The sequence below is a fragment of the Elaeis guineensis genome, chromosome 15, assembly GCF_000442705.2.
Source record: "Elaeis guineensis isolate ETL-2024a chromosome 15, EG11, whole genome shotgun sequence".
NCBI lineage: Eukaryota > Viridiplantae > Streptophyta > Magnoliopsida > Arecales > Arecaceae > Elaeis > Elaeis guineensis.
The window spans coordinates 50,370,672-50,377,963 of NC_026007.2; the positions used below are offsets into that span (position 1 = coordinate 50,370,672).

Here is a 7,292-nt window from a genome sequence, read left to right on the forward strand (position 1 = left end):
ATATCTATCTCAAAGTAACTATCCGTTGATGATCCTTAAGATGTATTGAATACATTCAGTTTCAATTTCTTATTTTCAAATAATATGTCTATGACTCCTGTCTTACAATTGATGCACGTATTTGCCATAGCTAGGAAAGGTCTGCCTAAGATAATGAGAATTTACTTTGCATTGCCACTCAGTTCCATGTCAAAGACTAAAAAATCAACTGAAAAATAGAACTCATCTATCTTGACCTAAACATCCTCGACCATCACACATGGTGTCTTAATTGAACTTTCGCTAACTATAAAATGACCGACATGAGTTTCAGTTCTCCGAACCCAAAAAATTCATATACCAAACTAGGTAAAAGGTTCACACTAGCCCTTAGGTCCAAGAGAGTTTATTTGATGTGAAAGTACCTTATAATGCAAAAAATGGTAGAGCTAGCTTATTCGATGAGGCATACTTTCTTCGAAAGTTGTGATCGAGATTTATATTTCTAGGTGCACAATTCTTTCAAAAATTTTGCATAAGCTGAAACTTGTTTGATTGTATCTAGAAGGGAGAGATTAATTTGGACTTGCTTAAATAATTCTGCCATCTCGTCGAGTCTTCCTCCTTTCTTATCCACAAGAATAGGGGCTTTTAGGGCACTCAAAAATGGGGCTTTAGGCAAGTAAGGTGACTCTGGTGTAGTTGGTTCATTCTCTACTTTTGGGTCCTTCTTATTCTTGGGTGATTTGAGTTTGGTCAGAGGTCTAGGGTTGGTCTCATTGGTTTTACTCATGTGTTCAATGACCTTCCCACTTCTGAGAATCATGATTGATTTGACGTGTTCAGAAAAGATTTCTGAAGCATTGGAGCTTTCAACCATGAATTGTCCTCTCGAGTTGCTCTCAAGTTAGCTAGGTAATTTTTCTCCTTCTCTCCTACTGAATGTGGTTGTTAGTTGACCTATTTGATTCTCTAGCTTAGCAATGGATTGCATGTGTGAGTTAAGGGTCTGGGTGTTGACTTCTAATCATTCTAGCACTTTCAAAATCTTCTCCTTAAAAGCTGAGCTGTGATCAGTGCTAGACGGTTGAGGAGCATTTTGGAATCGATAGTATGGTCCATGCCTATATATCAGGTCCTGATTGTTGGGTTTAGGTATAGCAGGGATAACCACTGGCTATAGTCTCCAGAAAAAATTTGGATGGTTTCTCCAGTCGAGGTTATAAGTATTCAAATATAGATCATTTCTTGATCTATGAGCTTATTAGGTTTGAGCTTGCTGGACCTACTCATGTACAAACTTAAAAAATTGAGATGCGGTTGGGCATTCACTAACAAAATAGGTTGGGCTTGCACACAATGCACAAACATCTTGGACTCGATTAGGTAGAATCAGAGAGTGTCCGGTATTCAGAAGATAGTCTAATTTTTAGGACAACTCATTTACCTTACTGTGGATATCCATAATATTTTCAATCTGATAGATTCCACCTCTTTTTTATTGAGACATGGGTTGTTCTCTAGAGGTGGCAGACATCTGACACAGGGAGTTCTTACTAAATATTTCAAACAGCTGCCAAGCCTCATCCTCACTCTTTAGCATGAATGTCCCACCACACGATGCATTGATCATTTGTTGATGTTTCTTTGATAGACCATCATAAAAATATTGAACAAGTTGCCATTTGGGAACAGCGTGGTGGGAGCATTTATGAATGAGGTCCCTTAACTTTTCTCATGTCTCATGAAAAAGTTCACCATCCAATTGAAAAAAACTAGTGATGGCTTTTCCTATCTGATTTATTTTTTCAATTAGAAAGTATTTCTTGAGGAACTCTCTCTGAAAATGGTCCCAAGTTGAAATAGTTATGGAATCTAGAGAGTTTAACTAATGCTTGGCTTTGTCCTTAAGTGAAAAAGGGAACAGTTGCACCTGAGAGCATTATCGGAGAAGTTTTGGATTTTTATTATGGAGCATATCTCAAGAAATTCATAGTGTTTGTAGGATCCTCGTTTGATAGTCCATAGAATGATAGTAGCATTTGAATAATACTGGACTTGATTTTATATTGTACCGCCTCCACAGGAGGAGGCTAGATACATGGCGACTAGATATAAGATGAGGGAGTAAAATACTCCCTCAATTATCATGGTGGGTCAGTCTTTTATTTTGGATCCATGATTTTGATTCAATTTGTTCGAATTGTTCTTTCTAGCTCTAGGTCTAGTTGGTGTAAATCAGGTTGTAATGATCGGCGTCCTAGCATGCACCCAAAAGATTTCACCGAGTTTTAATCTCAGTAAGTTTTTTTTTTTAAAGAGAAAAGGAGAAAAGGAGGAGGGAGAGAGAAAAGAGTTCTAAAGAGAGAACCTAAAGAGTTTTAAGGCTAAGAAGAGAGAGAAGAATTAATTAGGTTGGATATTTTTAGTTAATAATCAAGTGGTTCAATCAATCCTGACTATGGATTATCCTGGATCTAGACAGCTCTTAACTATCAAAGTCACTTTCAAGCACTCCAAGTAGCAGACTAGCTGCTCAACTAGTCAGATAAGTGTAAGGTTAGTGGGGGTTCCTCCGTTGCTTTTCTTAGACATCAACTGAGTTGGCCAGATAAGTGAACGAAACCAATTAATGAACTACCTTCCTTCAAAATATAATCTCTGAACTATTTTTCTAGACATCAGTTAAACTGACTAACCTGAATCCGATCCAACTTTTAGGATTCTTTGTCCTACTGAGCTTGAGAATCCTTAGGGGTCAACATCTAATCGATTTTAAATTAGAGGTTCAGGTCAATGCAATTGTAGGATGGTAGTTTGTGGGCCAAGGAAGGATGATGAAATCTTCACCTTATGTTGATTAGGATTTTACCCTGAAGATTTTTTATGAAAATATGCAATGCAAAAAGAAAAGGTATCCAAACATGTTAAGTAGCTTTTAAGATTTAATTGGTTTATTTATATTAGTCAAGTGTTATGTGGTGTCTTTATATTCTTTTTATATTATGTAATCTTTAAGCAAGAAGGAATAAGAGGTAAGCTTTAAATTAGATTAATTAGGTATTAGAAGATCTAGTGAATCTAACTAAATGAAAAATAAATAATGCTAAGATTAAAAGATAAGTAGATAACCTACAAATAAGGCAACAAATCAAATCTATTTTTAGAGCAATAAATTATTTTAAGCTATGGAAAGCAGTAAATTACTAGGAATAATAAGTAGTAATAAATAAGATAACTATTTAACTATGTAAATAAAGTAATCTTATAGTTAAGAATAAAAGATAACTATGTAATCTAAATAAAATGCAAAAAATCTAATCTACTTGAAAATAGAAAATCATAAATTATATAAAGCAGTAAATTATTTTAAACCATAGAATGTAGTAAATCACTAGGCTATAGAAAGCAAAAAAATTTTCTATGTATGCAAATAAAGTAATCTAGCTAGAGGGCAGTAAATATACCATATATGAAAAGCAATATAAGATAGAAATTTTAAAAAGAGTAAATAGAAGATAATTAAGTAATTAAAATAAATTAATTAACAATAAAAGATAAATTACCAATCAACAAAATAAAGTATGAAAAATAAGAGTGCAAAAGAAAGAAATAATCAACTAGAAAAATAAAGTAGCAAAATATTTTTTTTGATTTTTTTATTTTTTTTTTCAAAATAATTATGCCAAGATCTCCAGCAACGGTGTCAAAATTTGATGTGTGTTATAGCATATCAAAATTAATCTTACTCACTACTATATAGATAGGGTGAGGCAAGATCGTATCCATAGGGATCTTAGGCCAATTATTTCAAAAATATAAATGAAATGAATAGTAGATTACAAGAAACTAAGAATAAAATATGGAGATTGCAATAAAAATATTTTTTATCAATCAAATAAATAAGCATATAATGGAAAAGAAATAAAAATTTGATACAAAAATAATGAAATCAAGTTGATCTTCTCGCTGCACCTGATAGTAGATGTGCCTCTTTGAACCCTTCATCTACTTTTGTGCAGACAATGACAGGATGGCTGGAAGGTTTGATTTAGGAACTCCAAGAAAAAAAGATAGATAGAAGAGGGTATGAGAATATGGAAAGGATAGCGGCACTAGGCTTAGGACCTCTCATAGATTTCTTAAGATATAGAAAAGGGATTTATAGAGGAATATGGTGATGGGTAAGGAAGAAGAAGATGGATTGCTAGGGCTAGTACCTCTCCTAGACTTGTGAAATGAGAGGAAGAGAGAGAAAGAGAAGCTCAAAGAGAACTTAGGGTTGTGCTTGATTGGAGAAGATGGAGGCATTGGAGTTCTATTTATAGGGTGGGGAGTAGCTGATTTCTCATGAATAGGGGCACAAGAGAATTTATGATTTTATAAAGATAGGTGGGAGCATGAATAAAGACCCTTAAATCAAGCCTCTTGCTTCTCCTGCATTGATCAATAAGTCATGTTCGCACTTAGTCTTCATTTAGAGTAATTTTTTAATCTGAACCCTTAATATTTAAGTCGTATTCGCACTTAGTTTCATTTATCTTCTAATCTGGGCTCTTGATTAAAGAGGTTGCTTCTTGACCCTTGATCTTTAAGTTGCATTCATATTGGAATGGGTGTTGGTTGTCTGGTTCACTCAAATCTGATCCGATTTGAGTCCAATTTGAATCATATGAACTCAAACTCTCAATTACCTGCAAAATAAACTAAAGAGCATTAAATTCTTAATAAATAAAGTATAATTAAATAAAATTATATACCTCTAGTGACTTAATTTAAGTATTCATCAAGTATGTGATGACAATCTAGCAAAACTGAATGATGAATCTCTAGGTGCAGTTATCGTGTGATTCGATTTCTCTATCATGAGTCCCAACAAGACATAGGTTAAGGATAACTCGTCAAACTTAATTCTTGTCATATGCTAGAATCAATCGACTCGAGTTCGATGTAAAATTTATTAGAAATATTTTTTTATTTTTCACACTGCCATGGCCATGGGCTTTAGGACTCAACCTCATGATCTACATAGAACTACTTATCTACCGAGATCAATAGATCCCATCTTGATGTATATCATATATCTACAGTAAGTCTAGTATAGCCAATTACATCTCAAAGCTCTATATGACTAGAAGATTGAGTTATGGTGTAGTCAAACTACAGCAACCTCACTATGAATAGCTGAGGCACCATAGATCAAAGAACTAGTCATACTACTGTAGTATCAAGTTAGTCACTGATGAGAAGGTAGACATCTTAGTAACTACTCATGTTTGGTCACACTCAGTATCCTTATTCCTAACAAGTACTTGTACTCTCCCTTTGGTATCTCTACACTGTAGATTCAAGACACATCTACTCTAAGAAAGTGATTGTGCACCAATCTCTTTGGATCAAATACCATCCCCGTGAAGATCCTATGATCGAAAGTAATTTATAAATTAACTATAATGATACATGTCTCAAATTCTTAATCCTTGAGAATATATATCATTATACCCATTAACTCAATGGATGATTCAGAGACACTTAATAACATAGATCTGAATGAAAATAAATCTAACTTTATTAATTTATAAGTCAATATTATAAAATATGTCCTAAAAAAGTTTTACAAGTGTTGGCCAATCTGGCTTCTAGGACATACATCTAATATCTATTCTGTCTGATAGTGAGATATATTATGATCCCCCTAATAATATCATCAAAATTTTTTTTGATGGATTGAAATAATTCTAACTCTATCCATCAAAGGTCATCGATCATCAAGATGATGCTCGACGAGTCTCACAATCCACCAATGACACCTAGCAGTATGTAATGACAACCCAGTAGAATAGAATATTGAACCTCTAGATGTAGTTACCATGTAGTTCGATTCTTCTATCATGAGTCCTGATAAGATGCTAGTAAAGGATAACTTGTCAAACCCATTTGTCCATCATATGTCAGATTCAATCGATTTGAGTCCATATGAAATCTTATGAAAATTTCCTTCCATCATTCACCTACCATGGCTATAGATTTTTGGACTCACTTATGAACTGCATAGAACCTCTTCCTATCAATTAGAATCAACATATCCCATCATGGTGCACATCCTATTCATATAATAGAGCTACTGTAGCCAATATATATCACAAGATTCTGAATAGCTAGGTAATCAAGTGATTGTACAGTCAAACTATAGCAATCCCACTGTGAATAGTTAAGGTACTACAGGTCAAAAAATTATCTACATAACTGTAATTTTGAGCAAATCACCGATGAGTGGATAGCCATCATAGTGACTTCTCGTATTGGTCATGCTCAGTATCCTTGATTTCTATCAAGCACCTACACTCTCTTTAATATCCTCATACTATCGATTTGAGACTCGTCTACCCATGAAGAAAAATGATCCATGTACTAACCTATCTGAATCAGTCACCATTTTCACGATAATCTATCGATCGAGAATATTTAGAAATAACCACTAATGATATGTCCCTCAAATTCTCAACTTTTGAAAATACATGTCATCATCCATTAATTTCTCAAATAATTTATGGATGCAATTTAAACACAATATGAATAGAAAAATAATTCAAATTTATTTACTTTAAAATTTTAGTTATAAAATTTTATCCCTAGAATATGTACATGCATCAGTCAATCTAGCTTCTACGACATACATCTAACAAACTCCCATTTGATATAAAGCCAATTAGCCATAAACCTAAGCCCCATCTTCTTAACATGAGCTTCAGTCTTCTGTTGGCTCAGTGGCTTGATCTGTGGATCAGCCACATTCTCTGTGGAGTCATCTCTACATCTTGACAAACTTCTTCTCAAGGTATTCATGAATCAAATGAAATCATCACTCGATGTGCTTAAACTTCTGATAAGATCTCGATTTCTTAGTGAGTGCTATGGTACCATTATTGTCGATGAAAGAATAGTGCCCTACAAGTCAATCGTATGGATAATGTGAAAAATTTTTTTGTGATATCTTTCTACTCATTTGCATGATATTGATTATTTTATTTATGAGATATTGTGTTTTATCATTTACTGCATCATATTTTTATAATTACGATAAACTCCATAGATTAGAGTAATGATTTTAAGGCCATGATGAGATCATGCTAGTGAGATCTAAAATCTTAACAGTCTCAATTTAAAATATTTTCAATCATTAGATCATCGAGTCAGAGATCGATGATGCCGATAAGACTGGTACATCCTATATATGCACAATGGAGAGGGTGAATGTGAAGGATAAACTAGCTTTTTCCTTATAGGATCTTTCAGATCTAATGAGATCTGGG

General features: G+C 33.7%; 1 non-coding gene across 1 annotated transcript; it reads left to right on the forward strand.

The window, feature by feature from the left end:
• Positions 1-1,671: 1,671 nt before the first annotated feature.
• On the forward strand, positions 1,672-1,777 carry LOC114913392 (small nucleolar RNA R71). Its single transcript, XR_003799421.1, has one exon. It is a non-coding gene; the product is annotated as a small nucleolar RNA R71 (small nucleolar RNA).
• Positions 1,778-7,292: the final 5,515 nt, after the last annotated feature.